Below are 23,231 nucleotides of genomic sequence, written 5' to 3'. Positions count from 1 at the left end.
TTGTTCTTTGGTATTATCATCCATTTACCTGTGTTTTCATTTCAGCAAAAATGAAATTCCTGGTAAATGAAAAACTTGTCAGTCAAGGAAATAGTTCAAAATTACAGGTTTACATCTATTTGGGGGAATTGCATTTTTTTCCTTCACTTTCTTCAGATTGGAGTCTATACTGCACAAAATCTCAACACAATTAATTTTGGGAACTGGCTTTGTTTTGCTTCTGCAAGCTTTCATTGATGATAAAAGCTGAAGATTGCAAAGTAGTTTCAGATGACCAGTCTTTCTGTTTTCAGTGTCTGGCCAATTTGTGCCCTTTCTCCTGGTGATAAACATCAGTAGCCCATGCTGTTTTCTTTGCCTTGCTGAACCCAAGTCCATAATGTCATTTTGGATATAATTTGAGAAATTTTGAGAATATATCCTGAGCACAAAGAGTGAATTCACTCTTTGCTGGTTTGCGGTTGTTTTTTTTTTTTTCCCTTGGGTTTTGAGGGTGGCAGTGTTTGGGATTTTTTTAGAGAAAGGGATTAATTCCAGCAAAATTTAGTGACCAACAAAGAGCAAATCAAAAATAATTAAGCCATATGGCACCTTTTGGAAAGGACAGTTTTCAGATACATAGTTGCAAACTTTTAAATTCTTTCCCTGAGATTGTATCTCCCGTAATTTTAATTGAAAAGTTCTTGTGAGAGTTTCTCTTTTCTAACCAAGTGTTTTCTTCTATATAATATAAAATGCCTTGTGGATTTGGGGTTTTTGTTTGGTTGGGGTTTTTTTGTTTTGTTTTGTTTTGATGGGGTACATTGTATGTTAATGAAGAGTGAATCTGTGACTCTATTGGAATGTTTTGTTCAGAATTTAGTAAGAATCATGTGTTACAAGCACAGTGATTAGTGCCTTCATCTTGAGCAGTATGGCCATTACATTGAACTAGGAATTATCCAGTTATTTCTCACTAAGCTTTCTTTTTCATCTGATGTCATTGTTTGTACAATCTTAATTTTATCTCAGAACCATTCTAAATGTGACTCCACCTCAGTAAGAGAATTTCATACTTGGAAAGCCATAAAATCTTTTCCTTCCCTTCTTTTTCTTCCTTTCTTTATTTTCCTTTTTGTGCTTCATCTTTAACTATTATACCAGTGAAAAATGCAAAAATACTTGATTAAAATATAAACATTTTAAAAGCATTTTTCAAAACAAACTGGCCAGCACAGCCAGTGAATAAATACAAGTAATTTGGACACTTGATATATTTTGATGTATAAATTTAATTTATGTAGTAGAGGATTTTCTCCCTGTGAAAAACATTGATCGAAGTTGGCTATAACATGAAACTTATGATGATGTCAGATACAGAAAGTCCTGTGGTAGATTAGAAAGTCCTGTTTTAAATTAAGTTACTTAGGCAAGATCATTCTGATCTTTTCTATTCTTTCTGTTTAATGGTGCCTCTCCTGGAGCTCCAATTCTGCTCCTTTCTATTCTTCCTGACTGATGGTGCAACCCCCTTGGCAGGAAAATGAACCACTGACCTGATACAGTGACTTAGCGGTCAAAGTGAGGATGGGATACCTCCTCAAATGACCACCGAAGACAACCTGAGACCCCCACGCATGCAGAGACGGCATCTGGTGTGTCATGGTTACGTAATCCTATGCTTATGCATTAGATAGTTTCAATATGTATTAGGTAAGAGTAGTTTAATAAATTAGATGCAATTGTTACTGCATAAAAGGGACACCCGTGGTGAATCTGGTGTGCTTGATTTGTGGAAAGTCCACCAAGTACCCTGTGCAGAATAAAGCAATATCTGTCCTGAATGTGTGAGATTGGTCTATTGCACAGTGGGTAACAAATCCGCTTTTAAGAGAACGAAACAGTGTGTTATGTATTTATGTATTGGTAGGGCCATTAACATTTTGTTCGCTCATTAAATACCTTACATAGAAATAAAGAATTAAGATTGAAAGAATGGAAGCTTTCCGGGGTTCAGCCATGGGGTAAGGAACTTTTTGTAAAAACAAACAGCAAAAATGGAAGAAAGGCATTGGAAGCAGAAAAAAGTAATTGTGGAAATTCTTCAAAAATGTTAACTCATAATAGTTCAGAGCTCTAGAATATGAAATAAGATGTTTAATAACACTTGAAATGTGACTGAACTGGCAATAGGTATTAAGTTTCTATTTTATCTCTCTTCTTTAGCTAGTGACTCATGATAACAACAGGACATTTTTCTAAGGGAGAAGTCAGAATTTTTGAAAACTGGGATTCCTGAGTTGTCTCCTTTGCTCTGGTTTTGATACATTCTTTGATATATATTTCAATATCTTTACACGTATTGTGAGGTGCAGTTAATATCTGTATAACATTTCAAGCACTTCTGAGGTAGTTATGAAGACTGCCTATACAGTATTAGACAATGGTATACATGTGGTTTTAGAGAACATCCTCCTGAGTGCATGTGTATTTGCCATCTAGAAAACTCAAAGAACACCAAAATTACAGTCATCAGTGCATTACCAAGCTAATAATTATGGTCTGTTTCCTTCTGGAAGCAGGAAGGCCATTTTAATAAAATTATCTGTGTTTCTATGAAAGTACCCTTGTTTTGCATAATCCAGTTGCCACTGTGGTGACTCGTATTATCCCTTGTTTACACTATACATCTCAGCTTGCATCTGTTTAGATTGGAAATAATAATTTTCTTTTGCTTTCACGTTTTCAAAGATAAAGAAGAATTTTGCACTCTTGTGCATGTCACTCAGATGATGATAAAGAATTTCACATGCAGTAATAGTGTTAATTTGAGCCAATTATGAGTTCATTGACCTACCTTGGCACTAATTTACCTCACGTAACTTGAATCATGAAAATCTAACTCTCCTGCACACCTCATTTAGGAAAGTCATTCCTGTATAAATCTTCATACAGTGATCAATCAGATGTGATGATCTACCAAGAAGCAGGAGAAAAAGAGAATTTCCCCAATCAATCTTTTTAATATAATCCCATTATGCTACTTTAATTTATTTTCTGAGAGAAAAAAAAAAAACAACCAAATGCAAAATTAAGAAATGTTAATATTGAAAGTAGGAAATTATAAATGAAAATTATTAACTCAGTTTAAAATGTGAGATTGTCATCCCTGCAGCTCTCTTGACAGGACAAGCAGTTCCTGCTGCCTGTATGCATGACTATCAAAGGTAGTAAAATACTACAGAGGGGAAAGATCAGGAGAAGATAGGAACAGCAAGGTGAGCCAGATCAAAAGACATTGGTTTTCCTGTTCCTATACCAAATGTTTGGGAGTGGATGGGTTATTGTTAGAAAGGATCCAAAAAACTTAAACAATAAACAATTTAGTATTCTCTTTATAGCTGTTTAATAGGATCCTGCCCACATATGTATTAGCTTGATGATCTTGGAAGTGATCCTGTTTAGGAGGACTTAATTTAAATTACAGAAAATACTAGCTTTTGTTCAGGCTGTGTTCATGTTTACTTACTCAAGAGCTTATTTTCTGTAAATTTTTTTCCTAAAGTATGTTACATACAGCCATCCTACTCTGAACTTCTAAGTAATACAGTCCGCAAGAGGCACTGAAATGAAAAATTTTGTTAGCAATCATTTCATCAAAACAAAGTATTTAATATACATCAGAATTAAATTTTGAGTTGGTTTTTTTTTCTGTTTTTTTTTTTAAGAACACATTCAGAAGGGATTACTTGTTTAGATTTAAAACAACATTTTAAAGTGGGGGTTTTATGCATAAACGTGGACTTCTTCCATTCTTCAGACTATGAATAATAGCTTGAAATTTCAGACTGAAATTTTTTCAGTGCTAACAGACTTATCTAACAGCTTGCTTTAATACCTAAACAAAAACAGCTGTCATCTGTGCCAAAACTAAATCAGACTGAAAAGCAGCTAGTATTTTAATAACAAAGCTAGTAGTTTGTTTTACACTAGCAATTTTCATAGCAAAATAAATGAAACACTTACTTACATATAGGGTTTATATTTTTAGTCCAGAATCTCAGCTAAACTCCTAATTTATGCAAGAAAAGCAATAAAACAGTCCTTGAGAGGCAGTGAAGAAAAAGGGTGTCTTTGATATCAATCGTTTCATGAAAAGGAAGTATTTAACCCATGCCAGCATCAAGTTGTAAGTAGTTTTACATTCATTTACTCATTACCAGTAAATTGTGTATTGCATTATCTACTGCAACAGCTTGGTTACAAGTGACACCTGAAGTGATATCAGCTTCATATATATATATATATATATATATAAGGAAGTTTATAAATGATAAAAATAGTTCTCTGGAAATTTCATTATATGGAATGCAGGGACAACTGTGGCAGAGCCCAGAGGATGTTGCATTAATCTTAGTTGGTGTATTCTTGTGAGAGAATGTATGAAAGATCAATTTGAAGCAAAATTGGGTCTATTCTAAATTTTAATCTCTTTTTTTGCCTATGACTGCTTGATTTTCCTTTGGCTATACTGACTTCAGGCAGAATCTGGCTTTGGCTTCCTGAGGGGTTGCCTCAGCTAAATGCTTTGGGCTTAAATACCCATAATACCCACAAGATTAATTAAGAAACATTAAAAAAATAAAATTCAAAGGAATGTTCTGCATATGATTATTACTTGTATACTAAGCCAGAGCTCTGCTAGAAAAATGACCTCTTCGCTTAACTACAGAACAGGAGTAATTATATTGCACAGTTATTTTTCTGTCTTCTCATTGGCAACATATATTAGACAATCTTCTGGTTCAGGCCAATGCCTTCATCTTCCTTCCCTCTCTGACACTTTTTTTCTCATAAATGTGTGATATGCTTTCATACCACACATGCCACTACAAAACATATAATCAAATGTCTTTGCACAGGGAAATATTTCACTCTACTCAAAACATATGCTTCGAATTTGTTCAGACATGAGTTAATTTCTTTTAGCAAACAGGTATGTGCTCCTGTTTTTCTTTCTACAGTCCATAAGGCCTTTATTTCTTTGACTTTTTTTTTTCTACTTTGAAGCTAGGTTGTTGGGTTTTTTTAAATTTCCATTTGGTTTTTTTTTTAGTTTATTTATGCCTTCAATTGCACATGGGGAAAAATAATTTGGAAATTTGAAGATAAATCCTGCAGTTTTTAAAATGAGGTTGCTTTCACTTTAAAATTTGCATATGGATTTAAGGAGTTCACCAGTCCAGTTTTAAAAAACTATTTTACTTTAGGAGCTGTTCAAAAAATAAACAGCTAATGTCTAGGTTCTGATAAAATGACAGTACATCCTTAAAAACAGAATTTACATGACAGAGTTCTATGTTGCAGATTGCACAAGTATACCACATTCCTAGCAGGTCAAACGATGAAAGATTGATAAATGGCTATTAGGATAAAGTTGTAGGGAACAACGTGTCCCACAACATACTCCATTTATGGTTCATGCTCAGGTACACTTCCAGTGGGAAACTCAGAAGCTCAAAGCATTACTGAAATATTCTGTCTGTGATTTTTACACCTTTTTTCCTGGGATTTAACAGCAAAGAGACCTTCTCACTCAGAACTCACAATTTTGACAGGATAGAAGACAGAAAACTCTTTTTCTGAATTTTGAAGACTGGTTCCTTCCTCTCCAGTGCAGTGAATTGCGTTTCTTTGAAAAATCTGCTGAAAAAATAAATGAATAACCCTTTAAACCATAACTTTACATTCTGGTTTTAAGTCTTTATGAGTTCAGATGGCTATGAGGACATATTTCTTTCCTGATTTAGGAGGTGAAAGATAAAGAAGAAGAGAAATAACTTGCTGAAATAAACATTTAGAAAAAAAACAAGCTATATCAAGGTAGTGGCCTGCGTTATGAATTAACTCGGAGGTATGCAAACTGTGATATAAAGAGGAAGCAGGAGAGGGAAATACCAACATTTTTTTTTTTTTTAAGTATTACAGGAGTAAAGCAAAGTTACTGCTATAATTAACAAAAATACATGTTTCTTTACCTTTCAGAGTTTGAGAAGAAAGATCTTCCAAGACTGCCTAGGGCAGACCTTTGAAGTGTAAGACCTAAAATCCAGTTGATATGCAGTAAGTGTTATGAAGATGAAGAGAGACTTAGCTGTTACTGTGCCTCTAAAAATGGTTCACAAAATACAAAAAATCTGAAAGGTCAACATTGTTGTGAAAAAGGAAAAATGAAATAGGGATGCACAAGTTAGGGGCAGCCTTGGGATGTGAAGGGCAACAAGAAGGGCTTATTTAAGTACACTAACAGCAATGGCAAAGCTAGGGGAAATTTGGGTCTACTGCTGAATAGTTCAGGGGACATGTTGGCAAAGGACACAGAAAAGTCGTCTTCTTGGTCTTTACTGGTAAGATCTTTCCTCAGGAATCCCAGACCACTGAGACCAGAGGGGAAGTCTGGAATAAGAGAGACCTACCCTTGGTGGGGGATGATCAGACTGGGAGCATTTAAACAAACTGGACATAGCCAAATTGAGTGGAACTGATAGATTGTACCCATGAGCGCTGAGAGACCTAGCCAATATCATTGTAAGACAACTCTCAATTATCTTTGAATGGTCATAGCAGCTGGGGAAGGCTCCTAAAGGCTGGAAGAAATTGATATCACTGCAGTCTTCAAGAAGGGCAAGGAGACATAATCCACAGAACGAGAGGCAGGTCAGCGTCACTTCATTCACAGGGAAGGTGACGAAATGAATAGTTCTCAAAACAATTTCTGGACACTGGCAGGACAGGGAGGTGACTGGGTGTCATCACCATTGATTTCTGAAGGCATAATCATGCCTGATCAACCTGCTTGCTGAAGGGAAGGCTTGGGGGGAATCTCACCCATGTGTATAAATACCTGGTGGGAGGGTGTAAAGAAGACAGAGTCAGACCCTTCACAGTGGTGTTCAGTGATAGGACAAGAGGCAATGGGCACAAACTGAAATATAAGAAAGTCCATTCAAACATAAGAAAAATGCCGTTTTACAATGAGCATGGTCAAACACTGGAAGAGGTTACCCAGAGAGGTTATGGAGTCTCCATCCTTGTAGATACTCAAAACCTGACTGACCATGGTCCTGAGACTCTGGGTGACACTACTTTAGAATCATAGAATTGTAGAATGGTTTGCATTGGAAGGGACCTTCAAAGATCACCTAGTCCAACCTCGCTGCCATGGACAGGGACATCTTTCACTAGATCAGGTTGCTTATAACCCCGTCCAACCTGACCTTGGACACTTCCAGTGATAGGACATACACAACTTCTCTGGACAACCTGTTCTTGTGTCTCACCACCCTCATCATAAAAAATTTCTTCCTTAAGTCCAATCTAAACCTACCCTTTTTCAGTTCAAAACTGTTGTCCCTTGTCCTGTCTGTACAGGCCTTAATGAAAGTCTCTCCCCATCTTTCTTATAAGTCCTTTTTATATATTAAAAAGACTGCAGTAAGGTCTCCCTGGAGTCTTCTTTTCTCCAGAGTGACCAAATCCAACTCTCCCAACCTTTCTTCATAGGAGACGTGTTCCATCCCTCTGACCACTATTTTCATGACCCTCCTTTGGACCTGCTCTAACAGGTCCATGTCTTTCCTGTGTTGGGGACCCTGGAGCTGAACGCAATGCTCCAGGTGGTGTCTCACCAGAGCAGAGTAGAGGGGCAGAATCACCTCCCTCGACCTGCTGGCCACCCTGCTTTTGATGTGGCCCAGGATACAATTGGCTTTCTGGGCTGCAAGCACACATTGCTGGCTCATACCAATTTTTCATCCACCAGTATCCCCAAGTCCTTCTTTGTAGGGTTGCTTTCAACCCATTCATCCCCCAGTCTGTACTGATATTGGGGATTACCCCAACACAGACGCAGGACCTTGCACTTGGCCTTGTTGAACTTCATGAGGTTTGCACAGGCCCCCTCCTGAAGCCTGTCAAGGTCCCTCTGGATGACAATCCTTCCCTCTAGTGAATCAACTACACCACTCAGCTTGGTGTTATCTGCAGACCTGCTGAGGGTGCACTCAATCCCACTGTCTATGCCGTTGATGAAGATATTAAATAGCATTTGTACCAGTATGGACCCTTGAGGGAAACCCCTCTTTGAGCAGGGAGGGTTGGACTAGATGATCTCCAGTGGTGTCTCCAACCTCAGCTATGGTGTGATTCTGTGATTGAACATTTCTTTGTGTAAGGATTCCACTTAACTTCTGTAAACTGGCATGCAGCAGGCTGAATCATTTAGCAGATGGATTCTTGTAAGTCTGGAGTGGTTAGTAGTTTTAGTACTCCCTAAATTCAGTGGGAGGGGAGGGGAGGGGAGGGGAGGGGAGGGGAGGGGAGGGGAGGGGAGGGGAGGGGAGGGGAGGGGAGGGGAGGGGAGGGGAGGGAAGGGAAGGGAAAGGAAGGGAAGGGACGGGAAGGGAACGGAAGGGAACGGAAGGGAAGGGAAATCCCAAGACACACAAATACCATTTGGAAGTTCAACAGAATTAAAGATCCATCAGATTTTAGGTAATAAGATGTGAATGATCTATGTATCCATTTAGTACATAATTAATCAATATCTTGTAAATGAATGCAGCGTTATTTTGCTTTCTTCCTTAAGTGATTTTCTTTATCAGTGAATAAAAACACTTGAACTTTTCCTTCAGTTGTCTTTCTATTTACAACCTATTCAGTCACTTGACCTCTCACACTGCCAGCAAAATGAGTTTTTTCTCAGTTTTAATTTTTTCGCTATTAGTAGGATCAAAACTGTGGTTTCAGAGGAGCAGGAAGAAATTTTCTAATTTTCCTCCATGTAAGTTGACAAAACCAAGAAATTTATTCTCTTGTGGGTTGTTTATTTGCAAGTGAGTTTGCTATTATGAATGCAAAAGTACTAAGAATGTAAAAAAATACAGAATTCTAGGTAGGATTTCATGTGTTCAGGCATCACATTATGAAGAGCTGTTTGTTTAGTAAAGCATGGTTGGGAAGAAGAAACGCTGCAGTACATGTTAGGCAAATTCACTGTGGCACCTTTCTTCCTTTTTTTGCATTCATTCCTCCATCAGTCTGTGACTTCATCTGTTGCTGTTGTTGCCAAACAATACTGCACGAGTGTGAGACTTATGTCAAGCCATCACCTGTTTGAAATTCCCTATAGTTTGTCATTGTCCTTTTAGTCTTTCATAGGCCTATATATAGCTGCTAAATTATTCAAAAACATGTTTGTTTTCCAAATCGCAGTATCTCTTTTATGGAGATTTTTGTCAAAATGACTCAAAATTGATCTACTACCAGAAACTTGATACTGCATAAACATTAGATGGGGTTGGGAAACATATTCAAAACATTAATCTGGATTTTTAATCATTGCCAAGAACAGAATATTCTTCAGACAGTGAGTATATATACTTTCTCTCTCTCTCAAAAAAAAAGTATTCACATAACAATTTAAGAGCCTGAATTTCCTATTATGCAAGTATAAAGATATTTGCTGTATAAACTTCTGTTACTTGTAATGCTCCCTGTCTTTTCCTGGTTTGTGTTACTGATGTTGCATTAAAAATCATGTCTGCTTTAAAATACAGCCATTTTTAATTCTGCAGAGAATCCTATGAGACAAGATAATGCTATCTGAGCTAGTAAAGTTAAGTTTGCTTTTGTATTTCAGTAACATGATTTAACAGATAGCATAAAGAAATCATACAGAGATAGCTGCTCTGGATTTTTTTGTGAATGAAATTAAATGACCTTTTAGCACAAATTGTACTTAACAGCCGATACAGACATGTTAAGTGATAGAACATTTTATTTAGTTGATAAATTAATTTTGTGTGCTAAACTTTAGATTTGCCTATAAAGATCTTGCTGAAATAAATTCAAGTTAGTTCTATTGACTACAATGGACTTTGGATCTGGTCCACAACAATTTGGACTTCCAAATGACTGCTATGAATGGTGGCAGATTAATTTCCAGGAATACGAATGATACTGTGATAATGAATATGTTTTGGTCTAGTTGAAAACAAGCTTCCATCTGAGATGCAGTAGGACACTGCTGGCAATACCAATCCCACTTTCTATCCTAGTGGAGCTCTACTCAGTTACTTCTACATTATGCAATGCAGGTGCTTGCATATTGCATAGCCTCTGCAAATGATGCTTGGCACTCCAGCACTGGTTTTCCATTGCTGGTAAACCTGCAGCTTTGTTTAAGAAGCCCTCCAACTTTCACTGAACAGCCACTTTCAAATTATCTTTCCTAAACATCACAAATTCCTCAGAATTAAAACTATTTAACAGAGCAACTCCATTTCTTATCTTTGCTAATAATCACCTACCCTTGCCTCTTATTTCATTTTCCAGGTTATTTATTAGGTTCCTCAGGTATACCTGGCTTCCCTGCCAAATGGATGATCTTACCCTTTTTATGCCTAATGCTGTGGAAGAATGTCTTAAAAAAACCCAATTAAAATGTGTATGGGTATAAATACAGCTATAGGCATATAGAATCATAGAATCATAGAATCATTTCGGTTGGAAAAGACCTTCAAGATCATCAAGTCCAACCATTAACCATGCCCACTAAACCATGCCCTGGAGTACCCTGTCCACTCACTTTTTGAATACCTCCAGGGATGGTGAATCAACCACTTCCCTGGGCAGCCTGTTCCAATGCCTGACAACCCTCTCAGTAAAAAAATTTTTCCTAATATCTAACCTAAATCTCCCTTGCCTCAACTTGAGGCCATTTCCTCTTGTCCTATCTCCAGACACCTGACAGAAGAGACCAACACCCACCTCACTACAACCCCCTTTCAGGTAGTTGTAGAGAGCGATAAGGTCTCCCCTCAGCCTCCTCTTTTCTAGACTAAACAACCCCAGATTCCTCAGCCGCTCCTCATAAGACTTGTGCTCAAGGCCCCTCACTAACTTGGTTGCCCTTCTCTGGACACACTCAAGCAGCTCAATGTCTTTCCTGTAGTGAGGGGCCCAAAACTGAACACAGTACTCCAGGTGCGGCCTCACCAGTGCCGAGTACAGGGGAACAACCACCTCCCTGCTCCTGCTGGCCACACTGTTCCTGATACAGGCTAGGATGCGATTGGCCTTCTTGGCCACCTGGGCACACTGCTGGCTCATATCCAGCCGGCCGTCAACCAGCACCCCCAGGTCTTTCTCTGCCGGGCAGCTTGCCAGCCACTCTTCCCCAAGCTTGTAGCGCTGCATGGGGTTGCCGTGACCGAAGTGCAAGACCCGGCACTTGGCCGTGTTAAACTTCATACAGTTGGCCTCAGCCCATTGATCCAGCCTGTCCAGATCTCTTTGTAGAGCCTCCCTACCCTCAAGCAGATCGACCCTGCCTCCCAACTTGGTGTCGTCTGCAAACTTGCTGAGGGTAGGGTACACTCAATCCCCTCATCCAAATCATCAATAAAGATATTAAACAGAACAGGGCCCAACACCGAGCCCTGGGGAACACCACTCGTGACCCGCCGCCAACTGGATTTCACCCCATTCACCACAACCCTCTGGGCTCGGCCATCCAGCCAGTTTTTCACCCAGTGAATAGTGCACTCATCCAGGCCACAAGACGCCAGCTTCTCAAGGAGTATGCCATGAGAGACAGTGTCAAAGGCCTTGCTGAAGTCTAGGAAAATAACATCGACAGCCTTTCCCTCATCCACTAAGCGGGTCATCTGGTCATAGAAGGAGATCAGGTTGGTCAAGCAGGACCTGCCTTTCGTAAACCCATGCTGACTGGGCCTGATCCCCCTCTTATCCTGGAGCTGCCGTGTGAGTGCTCTCAAGAGAAACCGTTCCATAATCTTCCCTGGTACCGAAGTCAGGCTGACAGGCCTGTCGTTCCCCGGATCCTCCCTCCCACCCTTCTTATAAATGGGAGTCACATTGGCAAGCCTCCAGTCCTCTGGGACCTCCCCTGTTGACCAGGAACGCTGATAGATGATGGCAAGTGGCTTGGCAAGGACCTCTGCCAGTTCCCTCAGTACTCTTGGATGGATCCCATCAGGTCCCATAGATTTGTGAGTGTCCAGATGGCGTAACAGGTCCCTAACTAATTCCTCCTGGATTAAGGGGGGTATGTTATGCTCTTCATCCCTACCTTCCAGCTCATGAGGTGGAGTACCCTGAGGATGATTGGACTCACTAATAAAGATTAAGGCAAAGAAGGCATTAAGTACCTCGGCCTTTTCCTCATGTGTATGTATGACCACAAAAAAATTGTATATTTATCTGTGTTGCATTTTATTGTATATATTTCTATATACATGAACTGCAAAAGTCAGGAAGCCACTATCATTGCTTATGATTTGCTTTATGAGAGGTTTTCCTGGTATCATTCAGGAACCTTCCACACATCAGACTACTGTAAGTAGCTGTAAATTTTTAGCTAACTTTTAACATGCAATTGTTTGGCATTTATACAGGAGTCATGCTTTGGATAAAAAAATTGTGACAATCTGTCCTTGGCATGCTGAAACTTACAAAGCAGTGATAGTTTTCACCAACTGGGTGTCTGACCTTCTTCTAAAAACTCTCTTCTTCAGAGGAAATCATGAAGTTTGTAGTAGGATGTCTCTCAGGATTTGCAGTATTTTACAGAAAAAAAGTGTTATAAATGTAGAAGCAGGGTATACCCAGTGTAGCAGACCCTAATCCAAAATACTGATTCTCCTTTCTAGGTTTCCATTTTCCCTGCAAACACAATCTGAAATAATACGTATATTTAACTCTTTGGACAAACATTTTTTAGACTTCACCAATATTTATGTGTCACAGAAAGTATTTGTGAAAGTATCAGCTGAAAGAAGAAGTTTACAACAAAAAAGCATTATGAATACTCTGGTTTATTTAGTAATATCTACCAAAAAAAAAAAGTCAGGAAGTTAACAAAAAGTCAGTCAAAAGCAATTCTGGGAAAGTGAACATAAATGGAAGAAAAGAACAGTATCACCTCCAAGCAAAATCATTAACTAAAGGCTTAGATGCTTTGAAGTTTCTGATTTTGTTGTTGCACTGCCAGTGATGGAAATAAATAAACCAGAGGGGCTCAGGGGACACCACTGGGACAGCTGGGCTGGAGCACTCACCTTGTGAGGAGAGGCTGTGGGGCCAGGACTGATTCAGACTGGAGCAAAGATATCTCCCAGGCCCCTAATTGCAGGTGCTAGTATTGTTCTACAACAAAGATTTGACACGGTCAAATGACTGATTCCATGACTGGAATCCCAAACGCAGTAGTCAGTGAAAAGTAGATTTCCCTCCGCTGCAGAGTAATTGATCATGCCCTCCCTGAACTTCTGATAAGTTTTCAGCACACTTGGCACGGAAGCCAAAGTTGTTGTGTTTACCTTGTTCAGCTGCACATCTGGATGGTGTTTTCATTCTTCTCCATGCACAGCTGTCTGGTGTTTCTTGCCCTGTACACATCCCAGCATATGCACACGTAGAACAATTCTGCTCTCAGCAGAATATCTGTGAATGGAAATCTGAGATGTGTAGGAACATGAACAGGAACATGATAAGGCCTTCAAAACTGTGTTCAAAAGCCCTACAGCAGAATTTAACTTATCCACTTTGATTTGTCACAGGTCAACTGTTTGTAGTAAAGAGTTTGAAATAAATAGTTATGTGGCAATTGCCTTTAAAACCACCACTGACTCTGGGAAAGCCTCTTCAGCTACTGATCTAAGTACTGTGATAGGGGGCTCTGAGGTAGCATTTGTACACGGATCACCCTGTTGGCACTGGGATTTGCTCTATATCATGTTAGACTCATTTTCAAGCTTCCTCCAAATTCTTTATTGCCACCAATATTATTCTCACTAGTTTAAAACTGCTTCAGGTATACATTAGTCATCCTCATACCTTTTACTCTGCAAGAGTGCTTTTGTGTAAGAAATCAGCACTATGTAGGAATTTTCACAACAAGGAATTACTATTGTGTAGCTGGTAGGAACCACTGGTAGCCCCTTGTATGACCTTCTATAAGGCCACCTTAAATCAGGTTGCTAGGGGCCAGTCAAGTTAGTTCCCAGTGCCTTTGAGGATGGAGATCCCATAGCCTCTCTGAGCAACCTATTTATTACTTCCTACTTAATGTCCTTCCTCACCAAAAAGTTATAAACTGTTAGCATTTGCTCTCTTTATATCTCATTCTCTTAGACACACAGTGCACCTTTTTGGTGCCTGGACATGGATATCAATTACCCTTTAAATACAGGAGAAGTGACATGAGAGAATTTTGCCCTCTTTTCTCTGAAGGCAAATACTGTGGTTTCTACTTCTGAGTTTTGCATTGTGACAGAAGCTCCAAACCTACCATTCCAGGCCACAGTTGCTAAAATAAGTAAGGATTTTTTCCAAGACTAAGACATTCACTCAAAATATACATGGACCTTATACAGTTAGATGTTCAAAGAAACAATTATATTTTTCCTCAGAAAGGCATGAGTTTATGTCAAAGAAAAATTGATGTTACTTTAAAAACTGAGTAACAGTCAGTCTGGTCTGATGAGCTATATGCCGCTGTTACTGGAGTGTTGAAAGAAAATAATTGTCCTGTGCACTTTAATCGTCTGCTAGAGGAAGATGTAGTCAGCTCAGGGTAGGACATTCTGTATTTGGGTCATATGCCATTGCTTTGGTGTGTCTAATAGCAGCTTACTTTACAATGCTGTGTGTGATTTGTTTCTTCTTCTAACCTCCCCCACACCAACCTGAACGAAGATAAGTAAAATATTTCCTCCTCATTTTTTAAGTATATATAATTTTTGGTACTTCTACTTTGTAGGACACCCTGCCCTATTTAAATCTTTGCACTCAAACATCACCAGCAATTGTTTTCCACCTTGCTACCCAGCACTATAACCCTTTTGCATGTCAAGATTTGACTAAATTTACTTTAAACTTGTTTCTTTGCTTTTGCTCTTTCTTCCATATTTCTTTGCTCTGCCTTAAAAAATTTGTTCATAATGTTGCTCTTAAGGTGATCTTGTTTTCCTGCTCCTCTAGTCACTTCATTCATATGACAAATCCATCACTTGTTGCTTGACATACAGCATCAAACTGCTTATTTTGATCTCAGAGCCCTACATGTCCTTTCTATGACACATATCACAGATCTTCTTTTATCCCACTTCCCTCCAATTTTGTTTTTCAGATACTTCTTCTCTAGCTTTCCACATTGTCTTGCCTTGTATTTTCTGTTTTGAGTTTGGCTAGCATGCATTATTTTTGCCTTTGAACATTGTCTGCATATAGAGTTGTTTGGTTTATGATAAATTTGTTTTCCATTTCAAAATAAGTTTTTGATCGTGTCTGTAAGTAAGTGGCTTATTCATCCTTTGCTTTTGAGGTGTCTTTTTTTAACCTAAGGGTATATAGAGTGAGTTAGATTTTATATCTCTAAAAAGATTTAAATTTACCACCCTATGGTAGACCAAGTATATAATCCTTTGATGAGGATGCTTTCAAAAGTATAGTGTTAGCGTTTCCCTTTTATATGTCCTCTCAGGTAGTTTTGAGTTCATTTGTAAAAAGAGCTTATTTACAGCTTTAGTGTTTGCTACATAAACAACTGCTGCCATTTTAGCTGTTCCTCCGTTTTATTTTGGTGTTTAATAACACACAAACCCCATCAATCACCTTGTATAGAAGGATGCCACAATCTTCTAGTATTTTATCTTTGGAGTATCTCTTGGAAGCAAGAGAATCTTTTAAATTATATGTAGAAATGTAATTTCCTTTCAGACAGCAACACTTTTCTATTATCTAAAAATACATCAAAAGGCTTTTTGCAAACAGAAGGGTGGAATAAAAATTAATGTAAAAGGTTCCATAAAATTGGACAGAGAGTTAAAGCAGCATGAAAAAGAGGAAATATTACTATTAGAGACTGGGAGTCCCTGGTGACTGCCAGCCAAACAAAATCATGTTAAATAGCATCAGTGGTAACATCAAGAGATCTTGCTGAATATAAATAGTTGGTCTGTCACCAAAAACCTTTGACAGTGACATCTTTACAATATCTGGATGTAAATTTTCTTGCTTGTTAGAGGCTTTTTGATTTTTAAAAAGTATTTTGATTCAAAATGGGAACAGAAATTCAATGCCTTTTTAGTGTTTTAAAGGCAAAGTGGAAAACAAATACTTTACAAGTAATAACTTTTAAGCAATTATGTCTAGGAGCTTAAAGTATTCCCATTGATCTCAGCTTTTTGGTTCCACTTACAGCTCCCCTGACAAGCCATACTGTGCTTTTTAGAAGCCCAGATTTTCTCCTCTGACCAGTGCTTCTGAAACACTGTAATATTTTTAAGATATTTATCTTTTTTTTTTCTGACTTTGTCACTGAAGTTTTAGTTGAATCTTTTCCTTTCTCAGATCTTTATTTCTTTTACTCAGGATTGTGGGTTTGCTTCATGTAACATATAATCATGTAACTCATATAATTGTACAACATATAGCCATCTATATCAGTGGGACAAATGGCAGTCTTTAAAGTAAATTAAAAAGCTTCCTCATTCCAACATAATTGGACAGTTTTATATTTGCACATTATATATAGTGTATATTACATATGTACATTTATGTATCTTTATATACAAATTATATTTAACTATTTATATTTTCACATTATATATATTGTATATTATATATCTAAATTTATGTATCTTTATATACAAATTATGTTTAGTTATTTATATTTGCACATTATATATATTGTATATTTGTCCTGGTTTCAACTGGGATAGAGTTAATTGTCTTCCTAGTAGCTGGTATAGTGCTATGTTTTGAGTTCAGCATGCGAAGAATGTTGATGACACACTGATGTTTTCAGTTGTTGCTAAGTAGTGTTTGGACTAAATCAAGGATTTTTCAGCTTCTCATGTCCAGCTAGCAAGAAGGCTGGAGGGCCACAAGAAGTTGGCACAGGACACAGCCAGGGCAGCTGACCCAAACTGGCCAACGGGGTATTCCATACCATGTGACGTCCCATCTAGTATAGGAACTGGGGGGAGTGGGGGCGGCGGGGATCGCTGCTCGGGGACTAACTGGGTGTCGATCGGCAGGTGGTGAGCAATTGCATTGTGCATCACTTGTATATTCCAATCCTTTTATTATTACTGTTCTCATTTTATTAGTGTTATCATTATCATTGTGAGTTTCTTCTTTTCTGTTCTATTAAACTGTTCTTATCTCAACCCATGAGTTTTACTTTTTTTCCTGATTTTCTCCCCCATCCCACTGGGTGGGGGGGAGTGAGTGAGCAGCTGCGTGGTGCTTAGTTGCTGGCTGGGGTTAAACCACAACAATATTATATATGTACATTTATGTATCTTTATACACAAATTATATTTAGCTATTTATATTTAGACATTATATCATCTATATTTCTATCAAGACATAGAATCATTCCTCAGTGGCTGGTAAGTGAGGACACTGAAGTCTGGATTTTTAGTCTTTAAACCGAAAAAACCCCGCCTACACCATATGTTTGGCTGTGATGACAATATGGGAAAAACACTTTCTTTCAGAACTACAGTCTGTTAGTTTCTGTCTAAATTACTTCCTGAGACTTATATTATACATATATTTGCAAGACAGCCAGTTAAGCATGATTTCAGGACTGGAGAAATATAATAGGTTAAATAAAGTAGTTAGTACTCTAATAATTTCTGGAAATGATCTACTTCTGCAGGGTCTTGGGCAAGAAATTAATTTAGCAGGATGCTGATCCAAACTTCCTGCCTGTTAGCATGAAATCCAAGCCCACATCATGGCTGTGCATCTCTTTAAAGAGATGGGAAGCCCTCAGCAAGGACATAGCTTGTAACTACAAATGTGCAAGCTCTGCATTTCATTGTTCATGACACTAAATATTTCTGAAGTTTGAAAGAAAGACAGATTTCCCAGTTTTTACTTCAGATAGTGATTTCCACAGGCTTAAATGTGATTAAACCTTCCCCTTCAGACTCAGAAGACATAATTTTAAAGTGGAAATGAAACAGATAACATTATGAATTTTTACAAACTGTTATATTTAAACTTCTGAATGGTATTTAAAAATACAAAAGAGTTCAATATCCTGTATGACCTGTCAAAACCTTCAAATCTGTGATCATAAGGGTTTTAGTGTGAATGGTTTTAGTGTGTCTGAGTTTTATACGTATGATTTTGGTGAAATTATCAGTATATTTTTCCTGATTAAGAAGAAAAAAGTATTAGAAAAACTGTTAAGCACGTATGTGCATGCCCAAGCACAAGCACTTAACAGATATATATGTATTTTTACAAAGATGATCAAGTTTCAGGGTATAAGTCCATTTTTCCTTTTGGATGAGAAACTTTCAGCAAGAACAGATTCATAGAATGGCAGGACCCCAGAATAATTCAAGACCTCTGGATACCATCTTGTCCACCCTCCTGCCCAAAGCAGGGTCAGCTATGAAGTTGGATCAGGTTGCCCAGTCTGCTACTCCATGATTGCTCATTTTATGCTTTTTTCTACCTTCTCTGAAGCCACTTCAATAGCTAAATCTAGGTGTGACACTTGTATAAATTCGGGTGATTTTGTGTTCTGATGAATGATGATCTTCTACCTGAGAAGTCAGAGATAGTCTCAAACTTTGCAGATTTTAGAGTTACTGCTTGAGTCTGTGAAACAAATCCTGCATTAATTATGATCTTTTGAAAAGAGGTGTATGGTAGAAATGCTTTTTAGCTGATGAGCTTAGCCTGCTTCTGGAAGTATAAAATAATGTTGCTGAAATAAATACATTTTTTAGTTTTAGAAAGAACGTTATTAGTTATCAGTGGCCTTACTCTATGGGACGAATGCTCATGTCACGTGTGAAGATGAAGGAACTAACAATTAACAAATATTTGAAGAAGAGGATTAAGAACTAGGATGGACCAGATCGTGAGAAAATATTAAGGTGAGGATGAAGAGACTTGAAGATGAGGACAAACAAGGTTTTTGATGCCAGTATTGTTAAGGATATGTATGGGAACAGGAATGAGATAAATGATTTTAGCTACAACTTCTGGAGTTTCCTAGAAGAAGAAGGCATAAGTGGCACAGAGAGGTAGGATAAAAAAGATATGGTGGATAAAGCTGTATTTAAGCAGGTTTGATATGTGTAACAGTAAGTGTTGAGGTACCATGTGCTGTTGTTAATTGGTGTTGAGATGTGAAGATGAGTTGTACTGAAAATTTAAATGGATGGGATGTCTGAAAGGATGTTTCAATTGTAGCAGAGTTCAAAAATAGTTTTATTTTTACACAGAAATATGGTGAGATTGATTGTTTGTATTGTTTGGTGTGTTTTAAGCACACCCCTGTCATTCATTTTTAAGAACTAATTCAAAAGCAGAAACTATAAAATCAGCTGTGGGATGCTAGTGCTAGGGTGGAAAGTGACAAGACCAATTGTTGAAAAAAAGTGGAATAATTTAAGTTACAGTTTTGTGATATGTCTTGCTTGTTGGTAATTAGGAGGTAAGTATTAGTAAATGAGAGAGTTTCAAAGCTGAAATTTCTTGTGCATTTACAGAAAAGAAAGACCACAGTCTTTTTCCATAGCCTGGAGAAAATGGAAATTTGATGTTACATAATAAATAGTAAGAAATAATTTTTCAACTATCTTTGGAAATTTATGCTTAGTAGATAAAAAGCACAACCAAAGGACTCTCTCAGATAGTTGAACTGCTGGGCATCTCAGTGTGATGTGTCTGTATACACATGTATCTTTGCATATAGTGCTTGTTTGTCATTCTGAAAAGCTCTTCTGTCATCCTAATGCGCTTTGTTAAGGTTATGTATTGATTTGATCATGACCATAAATTATTTATTTTATAAAGTAACTACATTAGGTTTTACCTTTGTGTCTGTGTACATAATTTTTTTGACAGGCATCTGCATTCAGGGCCTCCTGTTGTCTACTGTGGTGTTACATTATAGCGTATGACCTAAACCACGTAACATCATGAAAGCAAAAATTATCAAGAAAGTTTTCTGAAAGAACAAATAAACAGATGTATCCTTAACATGCCTTTTTTTTCTCCATTAAACTTGCTACAGACTCCTTTGAACCGAAAGCAACCTTTTTTCTCTTTCCCACCGCAAACTTAGTGAGACCATATTTAATGTTCTTACAAAAATTTAAATGTAATATACTTCCTTTTCTATTTATAGGAAACTGAGTTTCCAGCTAGCTAGGTTATCTTAGATACAAATTAAATTTGGACAGCTGACAAAATACCCTTGGAGAGCTCAGACACTTGCCAATAGGATTAAAGGAAATCTGCTTCCCTCAGAAACTTAGTGAAGGATATAGCGGAAAACTAAAAGCCAAAAAATAAAAAAATAGATTTTGTTGTGAGAAAAAAGATCTTTGTTAGTCTCCATTATTTCATCCACACATTACAGTAATAGTGACTTATTTCAAGAAATTATTTAATAAATTATTTTAACATTGTGAAAGTGATGAGCTATTAAAAATGTCATGGGTCTAAGTGAAAAAGGCTCAGACTACATTTCAGAACCTAAGCTATCTCCAGTCTAGAGGCAGTCTGCTTTGAAGTCTAGATCCTGGCTGCTCATATATTGAGTTATTAACAGATGACTTTTCTTCCTTTTGTTTGTGATGCTTGAAACCAGTGGTTAAACTGCACATTTTTTCCCTTTCTTAGATTTAATTGGGCAATTAGTCTACTTGAATGATATTATTTCTGAATTCTATTACTTTACATAGGTAGATTAACCTTAATAACATCATTGTTGTCAGCATTACTTGAGAGTCAAAACAGCAACAACCATCCTAGTCACATATTGTGAATAGACAGCTCTCTTTCTGTGTCTATGGAGAATATTGGCCTTCTCTGTTTCCACTTTTATTTGCTACTGCTAGGAAGCCCATATGCTTGAAAGACAGAATGAAATAACATGAGGACAAAAATCTGCTGGATAGAACCACCCTCTGTTTTTTCTCCATGCATTGCATCTTCCCAAGGACAAGTGATAAATCCACTACTTACTTTTCCATTGAGGTGTCTACGGAGTTTGAAGGTGGATGCATACACTAGATGATTCAAACAGTGCCATGAAAGCAGGGGAAATCAAGAGTGCTATAGGAGACCAGATTCATTTCCTCAGGTTTAGCAAATTGCAAAGTAAGCACTTCAAAAGATTAGGGAGAAAAGCATGTCTGTTCCTTTACACAGACTGAAGAAACAGGTGACTCTTCCCTTCAGCACTCTGCCCTCACAGTTGCCTACAAAGGGAGGGTGATACATACTTTTTTCCCCAGATATCTGTAACTCCTGGATTGAGTCAGAACACACACTTGGCTTGGATTATTTTTAAGATTAAAAGAAATGCTGCATCATTAGTAGGTGTAACTAAAAAGTCAGTCTCTTGACAAGAAATGACATAAATTTTTACCTGTGATCACTGTAATAGCTCTGTTCACGTTAATTCTTGAAAGGTTGGTGGGGGGGGTTCTCAGAGAAAATGCAGGAAAATTACTGATGAGCTTAAAATCAGTGTGATGTAAACTTTCTTTGAGTGCTCTTTTTATTCATAGAAAAGAACACACATAACAAGGAAAAGACTTAAAAAAGTTTGATATTTTTCCCATCTCTGGGAAAGATAACAAAAGTTTAGGGTTGGCTGGTTTTTTGTTGGTTTGGGGTTGGTTTTTTTTTTTTTCCTTTTAATCAGTTTACAGTGATGTTCTAAAAAAAAAAGGAGCTGCCCAATCAAATTTTGGAACTATTTATACCATACTGGCCTCAGTGCATATTGGTTTTATGTAGAGGAAACTGATATGTACAAAACTTTCTCTCGTGAAGATTTATAATTTCATTTTCAACTATGCAAAGTTAAAATTACCTACTTAAGTGTATGGAAATGCAGCTGTCTAGAATGAAAATAACACCAGAATTAACTTCTTATTTAGTTTATTAACCAGTTACACAGATAACCACTTACAAGTCAAAAGTAGAAAAAAATAAGATTTGAACTGTTAAATATTATAAATAATTTTTAGTACAACCATTGTCTTTGTCTACCCAGAGTTCTGTATGAGTGGAACACTTGTCTGATTCTCTTCACCAGTGACAGTAGCAATGGCTACATTCATAGCTTAAGTGAAAGCCTCAGGGAATAAGTAAATCGAACAGAAGAAATACAGACTTCACTGGCTGTTTATAAAAGGTTTTCTCTTATTTCATCACTGCTTGAAGACATATTATACTGAAGGTATGGAGAAGTTATTTCCATACTAAGTATATAAGAACAGGTATTCAGGGTCAGAAAAGGTCCATTGAGCCCAATATCCTCTCTCTATAAAAGTATAGAGTAAAAGTATAAGATCAAGGGAAATATGTGTAATACTTCTTCATAGTGCCCTCTAAACTGTCAGCGACAGGTTTTCAAGGATTTTCTAAGGCAAAGCCACTTCTTGCAGAGACTTCTGCTCCAAAAGCTCCTCCAGCTGTTTTCTGAACCCATGAGACCTTTCAGTGCCTCAAACGTTCCAAGGATGAGCTCCAAAGATTAAAATATCCCTGTTGCAAGAACCTCTTCCTTAATTTTTTTTTCAGACATTTCACCTCCAAACTTTACTAGATTCACATCTAGTTTTTGCATGGAAAGAGGTAATGAACAATCCTTTCCTGATTATCTCCTGAATGCCTTGTTGGATTTTGTAGACCAGTATATTACCCCATGGTCATATTTTTCAAGGTTGAAGAGATTTAGTCTGTTTAATTGTTTCTTTGCCCGGATGTTTTTCTGTACTTGATCATTCTTTCCACCTTTCTTCTGTTCTTTTTCCAAATGAATTTTAAAATGAGTTTTTTAAGACATAACCATGTGAATCAGTTTAAATTAATTTACACTACATTTCATCTGCTTTTTTACTGGACTGTCACAATTTTCTAAGATACTTCTATTATTCTTCACAACAATTCTTAATCTTCAGTTATCAAAATACCATGATGAAGTCAGCAAAGCTTGTTCCTTTACATTCTTACCCCCTTTTCTAAATAATTTATGAATATCTCCAATACTTAGGTCCATGCCCAGAATTTTTTTAAGATTCAACTCTTCTTTGCTACCTTTTCTATACTGTGCAAAGGTTAAGAAAGAAGAAGCATGAAGAGGAAAGGAATGTTGTTTAAAAGGAGCATGC

The sequence above is a fragment of the Harpia harpyja genome, chromosome Z, assembly GCF_026419915.1.
Source record: "Harpia harpyja isolate bHarHar1 chromosome Z, bHarHar1 primary haplotype, whole genome shotgun sequence".
NCBI lineage: Eukaryota > Metazoa > Chordata > Aves > Accipitriformes > Accipitridae > Harpia > Harpia harpyja.
This window is presented reverse-complemented; position numbering follows the sequence as displayed.